We start from the raw sequence: 8,181 nt of genomic DNA, 5'->3' as shown, positions 1-8,181 counted from the left end.
ATCAAAGTTTGAAATGCCCTTGACTGTGCAAATTTGGTAATATGAAAAAAATTCAAAGTCCAGTGTATATTTTGATGCGATAATTTATAATTTTTTTCTTATATTTTTGTTGTTTGATGTCCAGGGGGAATTTTTATGTCCTGTTTGTCGGGGCCTTGCAAATTCTGTACTACCTGATTTGCCTAGAGAAGGAATGATAATGAAGGAGAGTGTAGCATCTTCCAAAATTCCAAATATGTCCCCCATGGATGCTGCTAACTACGAATCCTTCCTTAAATTTGGAAAGATCTAGCGAGTACGTATCCTTCCTAAAACTTTCTCTTTGTGTGGGAGAACATGTTATTGTTATGCATAGGTGTTGATGAACAATTGGAAAAGATTCATTGTTGTCCTAAATTGACAGGATCAATATGGAAAGTAATTTTCTGTTTTGAATGGAAAATTCACAAAAAAAAGCTAATCTAGAAGGAAAGCTCAAATCAGTGATGAATTTTTACTTATTCTCACACAAAAGGCTATAACAAATTTTTTTTGTTTAACAAGTTAAGAGGCTGTTGCACGGATTCCCTTCATAAGGAATGAACATGTATTTATAGAATCTTTATGATAATTATGTTAAAGATTTTGGTGCCATGTCAACAAAAGCTTCTTTATAAACTGACTAGGTAAAACCGACCGCAATACTTGAAAAACCTTTTTAAACCGACCAGCTCGGTTATTGAGAGTCTGGATTTTTTTCTAATGCCATCACCAAAGCTAATATCTAATCAGTGAGACTAACAATAAGTAATGTAACAATGATATTTATGATATTTTCAGGTATGAAGCGGTTTTGGTACAAGAAATGCTAAATCTTATTATACAGATAGTAAAAGAAAGGCGATTTTGTGGATTAACTACAACTCAATGTCTACAACGTGAGTTAATCTATAAGCTATCAACTGGAAATTCTACTCATAGTCAACTGGTAAAATCGCTTCCTCGTGACCTTTCCAAAGTTGAACAATTTCAACAAATTTGGGATACTATAGCTGAGTACTCGTATCTATCTGGAATCAAACAGGTAATGGGATGAGTATTTTTTTTAAATCAATGTGAAGTTAAATTCCTTTCCGTTACTAAAATTACGATAATTCCATTTGTGTTAGGGTATGTACAAACTACAGTTGGAATACTAGAAAGAGTTGGATTTGTATCATCCTCGGTGGCACTCACGAGACTTGCAAGTTGCAGAAGAAAGATACTTGCGTTTTTGTAGTGTGTCTGCATTGATGAATCAGCTCCCAAAATGGACAAAAATCTATCCTCCTCTTAATGGGTTAGCTAAAGTAGCCACATATAAAACAGTTCTTCAAATCATCCGATCTATTCTTTTCTACGCGCTTTTTACAGATAAATTAATAGCATTGTGTGCGCCAGATGTCGTTCTTATAACAACATTGCACTTGCTGTCACTAGCATTAGACACTTCTCAAGCACAGATCGAGTCACAATCTGGTGGTTTTGATAATTTTATTCCCCTTTTAGTCTTTGCTGCTGAAGAAATATCTACAGGGTTGAATGATGGATATGATGATCAAAGCTTGTTGTCGCTTCTTGTGTCGCTAATGAGGATAAATAAGAAGGAAAATGCTTATAACTATGTGGAGTCTGGTGGGTTTGACCTTTGTTCTTTGATTAAGAATCTTCTTCAGAAGTTTGCTGATCTGGATGCTGGATGTTTAACAAAACTGCAAATGTTGGCGCCTGAAGTTGTTAATCAGTTATCTTATTCTAGTGATGTGAGTAACAACAGTGCACCTGTTTCTGATAGTGAAAAAAGAAAGGCAAAAGCACGTGAGAGACAAGCTGCTATAATGGTCAGTCACAGTTTTCCAGCTTTTTTAGATTTAAGAAAAACATTGTATCTATTAGCTTTATACAAATTTCATCCATATTTTATTTGTTACAGTAACTTCTTAAATTACATTATTAGACAAGTTATAACAAAAATAAATTATTCATATATAATTACACTTGTATTTTGAAATAAATATATTCAACTCACATTAAAATAAATATATTCAACTCACATTAAAATAAATGTTACACATGCATTTTGAAAATAGTAGACATATGTTTAAAAAAATATTGAACATTTATGCGTTGGAATGGTTTCCCCACAAATGATCAATTAGTTAAAGCATTTTGTGGACTGAAATGAGCTTCAGTTATGTGTTTTATTTAAATATGTATTTTGTTTTAAATTATTAGGAAGTACTGCATTTTTAAATAAGTTTTAAATATGAAAGTTGAATTAATACATATAATAGGTTATATCAAGCAAATTCATAATATAACGTCACAAGTAACAAATATTTACATAAATAATATTATCATACAAATAATAAACTAAAAATGCATAATTTTAAAGTTGAAGGATCAATTTGCTCGAAGGAAACTCTTACACCAAATTTTGATAACACCATTTTGGTGTAACAAATGGTTTTGGATTGGAGATGCCCTTAGAAAATAAAAGAGATTTTTGCTACCCTTCTTAATTTTGAATTTTGTTATGTTACATACAAAAAAAGATGAAGGTTCAACAGTCAAAGTTCATGGAGAATATGACAGAAGACACTAGCTTAGATGACACAAATGATCCTGAAGAAAGTCTTCCTGATGTCACAAATGATTCTGATGTACAAGTAGTCTGCTCTCTTTGTCATGATGCAAATTCCAAAACTCCTGTCTCTTTTCTAATTCTTCTCCAGGTTGGTATTCTACTGTCGTTTTATATTACATTTGGCTCTTTGACTATTTGACCATGGACTGACTTCATATCTGATTTCCTGATACAAGAAATCCAGGCTTGTGAGTTTACTTGACAAAGGTCCCCCATCATGGGAAAAAGAAGCTCAAAGATCTGGAAAAGAACAAGTCAATGAGGACACATTGACTATTAAAAACCCACTGGTCAACCAAGAGAGGTTGATGCTTTTCTAGAGTTTATAAAAACCCGATTTCCTTCTCTAAACAATATAAATATTCCTCCTCAAACAGCACATGATAGTAGTCAAAGTCAACCAACCACAGCTTCAGCGTCGGGTGATGTATTTAAAGAAGATATGTACACACTCATTCTGGATGTTATGGAAAATAATCCGGGTGAATCAGATGTTTTGATTGATGAGGTGGATTTTTCGATTCCTGGAAGTAGTTCATACAGTAGTTATGATACAAATGAAGCTCTTTTTCTTGGAAAGTACATTGCATCTCTCTCTCATGAAGTTGTAAATAATCCATCATCATCATCATCATCTTCATCAGAAAATGTTGGGTCGCCTAGTGGTAAGGCTCAGATAGGTGCTTCAGTTACTTCACGCTTGCCATATGATGGATTTGGGCCTTCGGATTGTAATGGCATTTATGTTATTTCTTGTGGCCATGCTGTTCATCAAGGTTGCCTTAATTGTTATCTACGCTCGCTAAAGGAAAGGTAAAAATGACTATTTTACCCTTATCTCTCATTATCTTTTATAAAATTAACAAGGGTAAATTGCAAGTTTCGTCCCTGAAAGAAAGTTTCCAGTTGGGTTATCAATGTGATTTGGTTTTGGTCCGTGACCAATGTAAAATGACTATTTTGCCCTTATCAGAAATATACATGACCAAAACATTGTATATATATTTTGGGATCACCTAAGATGTGGGATAAATTGTCTGTAGATACACACGAAGGATTGATTTTGAAGGAGGACATATTGTGGATCCAAATCAGGTGCATTTTGTTAAAGTCCATTGTAGATTTTGATGCGAATAATTCATAATTTTTTTTCTTATATTTTTGTTTTTTGATGTCCAGGGGGAGTTTTTATGTCCTGTTTGTCGGGGCCTTGCATATTCTATACTACCTAATTTGCCTAGAGAAGGAATGATAATGAAGGAGAGTGTAGCATCTTCCAAAATTCCAAATCTGTCCCCCATGGATGCTGCTAACTACGAATCATCTGAACATCTCCTTCTTCTTAAACAATCCCTTTCTCTTTTACAAGCTTCTGTAGATGTTTCTAGAAGGAACGAATTCCTCAAATCTTTTCCAGTAAAACATAAAGGAGGAACAGGCGCGAATATTGAATCTGTGGTTCATTTACTACACGAAATGTATTTTCCAGGAAATGATAAAATCTTATGATCAAGTCGATTAAGCGACTCAATGATCATGTGGGACACACTCAAGTATTCCCTTGTGTCTACAGAAATTGCTACAAGATCTCAAAAAACTTCACATGGCACCAATTATAGCATTAGTTCATTATATGAGGAATTAAGATCTTCCAGTGGCTTCATTTTTTCATTGTTGCTGAAAATTGTCCATAGCATTCGTGCCCAAAATTCTCTTAATGTTCTTTTAAGATTAAGGTGTATTCAACAGTTTGCTAAGTCTATACATGCTGATACTCTAAATGAACTACCTAGTTATACAAACAGAGTTGAAGGTATGTTATTACTTTTACTTTAATGAGTTTGCATGTTTTTTGTGAAATTGATTTTGTTGATATTGTTTTCTTTTGTTTTCAGATAATATGATGAGCATATTGGAAAATGCTGACATGGGCATACGATTCCCTGATCTACAGTTTTGGACAATGGCATCCAATCTTGTCCTTGCATCTGATCCTTTTTCAACTTTAATGTGGATCCTCTTCTGTCTTCCAGTCCCATTTATGTCCTTTGAGAAATCATTCTTGCCTCTTGTTCATATGTGCTATGTTGTCTCCATTACTCAGGTTCATATAACTTCTCTTCTTTTTGAGTAAATTGTAAACCGACTTTATCCTTCTTATTAATATAGACAAATATATTTTACTCTTTCTAGTTTCTTTAATCTATTTATCCTTTGCTGTAAGTCATCTGTTTTCTTTTGTTAATTCTATCTTACAAGCTGTAATAACATACTTTGGAAAAAACGAATATGCTATGGATGATTTCAGTTACCATGAATCTCTCATCACAGACATATACAAATTCATGAGTGAACATGTGTTGATACGTCAATATTTTGTTTCCATATATATTGATAGTTCTTGTGATATTAAGGAGACAATTCATAGCTTGAGCTTTCCATTCTTAAGAAGGTGTGCATTGTTATGGAAATTAATGAACTCTTCAAGTTTAGCACCGTTTAGTGGGGCCCATAGATCATCACAATCATTTGAAGATAGAATGGATTTTGCTTATGGTTTGCTGAAGAGTTTGTTGAAATTGAAGAGTTGGAGATGATGTTCAAGATTCCAACATTAGAGAACACTGTTAATGATGAGGTGTCACGTTCTCTGGTTTTAAAATGGTTGCATCATTTTGCTAGAGAATTTGAAGTAGGGGTTTTGTACAAAACCCCTGTTGTCCCATTTAAGTTGATGGTTTTTTCTTACCTCTACCAAGATCCCTTACAAATGTTCTTACTATTCTTTTAAAAAAATGTCTTAATTAAACTATGATTTTGATCTTTATCTGATTTATTAGGGCCTTTTTTAATCTTCAGGTACATAAAACAAAAGTGTGTTGACTGTGGAGCAGTTCAAGATGAACCTGCATTCTGCGTGTTATGTGGTAAATTGTGCTCACCAAGCTGGAAGACATGTTGCAGGTTTATTTAATGCTTAGTTTTATTTAATGCCAATATAAATTACATTTTTTGGTCCCCGAGTATTGCTGATTTTTGCAATTTTTGTCCCAAAAATATAGTCATTATACTTGGAAGAGAGATCAAAAACATTATACAAACCTCAAATAAGGACCAAAATTACTAGATTTACATTTGTAGCTGTCGTTATTTGCTGAAACATTTTATGCATGACATGCTTCAGTATCAAATGGGTTCAAGGATTTTATTTCCATAGATGATGGAAGAACTATTTCTTCACATGTCTGCACAAAACTCAACTCTTCCAGCTATGGTTCAAATACTTGCAGACTTTGCTACTTCTGATGGTTAGTCCTCTATCCAACTCTTTGACATCCTTATGAGTCGTCTTTCATGTCTTCTTTCATGAGTCTTCTTTCATGTGTGCTTTCCCAAGTTCTTCCCATTTTAGGGAATGTTAAAGATCAACACCGGCCAATTTTTGCAAATGGTATGCTGAAAGACCCTTTAACTCCTTGTTTCCATGATTTATTTTCACTAATTCTATCATCTATTGGTTCTTTCATACTCATGCATCTGCTATCTCAAATCTTACATTTATTTTTATCTGTGTTATCATTTTTTTCTAGCTTTCAGGTGTTGGTGTCAAGCCTGTTGGCAATACAGTGTGGAGTACCCTCTTTCATCAATTCTTGATAGTGATGTCACGTGAGAGATCATTTTTCTTTTTTATTGTTGTTTCCTTTTGATACTATGATATATGTAAACACTATTTCTCTTTCTTTTTGATCTTATGGGTTTAAGTGTAGGTCGTTTCTAAATTCTGCCTTTGAGTTATTATTGCAAAATTGGGCAACTTCACGTGATCTTAAGGTTTGCAATTGTGAATTACAACATCATTAATATTACACAACTTGGGACTAAAAAACATAGTATGTGGGTGGTCAAGATATGATTGTTTTGACTATTGTAAGTGATATGCTTTACTTTTAACTTGTAAGTAATTTTCTATATGACATGCTGACCCGCAGGTAATATTTACACCAAAACCAAATGGTTGAGACAGAGCCTAATTGTTGAAACAGAGCCTAATTGTCACAATCACTTCTTACAATGTTGTATTGTTGATGCTGATATGAAGCAAAAAATGTTGATGCTGTCAAGGTATTCAGTATTCTCTTTCTTTTTTGTCATTTTCCAAAAATATTTAAACTGACATCTATTTTCTTTATGCAAAGGACTTAGCTGAAGAGTCTTGATGTTGCTCCATTGACTGTTGAAGTTCCTGCTGAAGATTGGGGAGATGAACTCAAATCTTGATATCGTTCCAATTTTCCTAGAACTAAACAGAGTCTTACCTGAGGTTTTAAAATTCACCGAAAACTTATCTATATTATTATTAAATTGGTTTTTGGAGTTGCTAATAATCTATTATTATGCTTTAAAACAAGATGTTTTTAATTACAAAATAGTTGCACGTCCTGATAGACATAGAAATTTTGAAAATGAACTTGCCTCTACAATGGATGTTGCTCTTGGGATTTTGACTGCATGTTTAAATATTCCATAATTAAAAGAACAGGGACTTTTTTTCTTTTTCTTTTTCTATTTAGAAATAACAAATTAGTATTAGTAGTTAGAGTTTGCAAAGGGGTAAATAAAGTCAATTTAGTTAGGATTTGTGTATACATTGTATTAGTCATTAATCATGTTTGTGTGCTTTTTGTTGGGAAGGATCATCGGGCAGGATCATTTAGGCATAATTATAATATAAAACTAAAAAAAAATTTATTTTTTGATATATATATTTTTTTGTTTTGCAGAGGATACTAAAGAGCAAAGTGATAGTGATGCCCTTGAGAATAATCCACAGTACAGACTTGGAGTTGAATTTGGCTAAGTCATTATTGAGTGAGATGGGACAATGTACAACTGCTTATCCATATAATCAGCTGTTTGGAGCATTAGTCTTCAAGAATTATGAAAGGCAGGATGCAACTTTACTTAGTTGGAATTTGATGTACATAGTAGATTAGATGCAAATTTATATATTGTAAGAAATAGAATTGTATGACATTAAATTTATGCAATGGATTCTATTTTTTGTATATGATATTTTATTTTCTATTATGAAAAATTAAATACTAATTTAATTTGAAAATAAGTAAATCTATAAATAAATTTTTTTTAAACATTTAAAATTATGATACGCAAAAATGTGTGTCATCTTCATTTATGACATGGCCTTTCTTGACAGGGGCTTTCTTGATACGCATTGCGTGTCACTAACACGCGCGTCGTAAGGTTACGACATGCGAATGCATGTCGTCTTCCTTTATGACAGGGCCTTCCTTGATACGCATTGCATGTCGTAAACGCGCGTCGTAAACGCGCGTCATAAATGAGCGTCGTAAATGCGCGTCGTCTATAGACGACGCGCAAAAGTGCGTCGTCTCTCTTTATGACAGGGCCTTCCTTGACGCGCATTTGCGCGTCGTCTGAGCCTTTTACGACGCGCAATGAGCGTCGTAAAAGGCTGTTTTTCTAGTAGTGTA

The 8,181-nt window shown here is 33.4% G+C and overlaps 1 long non-coding RNA gene and 1 pseudogene across 1 annotated transcript; both read left to right on the top strand.

Moving 5' to 3' along the window:
• Positions 1 to 248: 248 nt before the first annotated feature.
• On the top strand, positions 249 to 5,639 carry LOC111878343 (E3 ubiquitin-protein ligase PRT6-like; annotated as a pseudogene).
• Positions 5,640 to 6,047: 408 nt separating this feature from the next.
• Positions 6,048 to 6,535, top strand: LOC111878353 (uncharacterized). Its single transcript, XR_002845701.3, has 3 exons — positions 6,048 to 6,116; positions 6,256 to 6,334; positions 6,436 to 6,535. It is a non-coding gene; the product is annotated as an uncharacterized LOC111878353 (long non-coding RNA).
• The last annotated feature ends 1,646 nt before the right edge of the window (positions 6,536 to 8,181 follow it).

Source organism: Lactuca sativa, chromosome 5 (assembly GCF_002870075.4).
Source record: "Lactuca sativa cultivar Salinas chromosome 5, Lsat_Salinas_v11, whole genome shotgun sequence".
Classification (NCBI taxonomy): Eukaryota; Viridiplantae; Streptophyta; class Magnoliopsida; order Asterales; family Asteraceae; genus Lactuca; species Lactuca sativa.
Note: the sequence above shows the minus strand (reverse complement) of the source record. Positions and strands in the feature narration are given on the sequence as shown.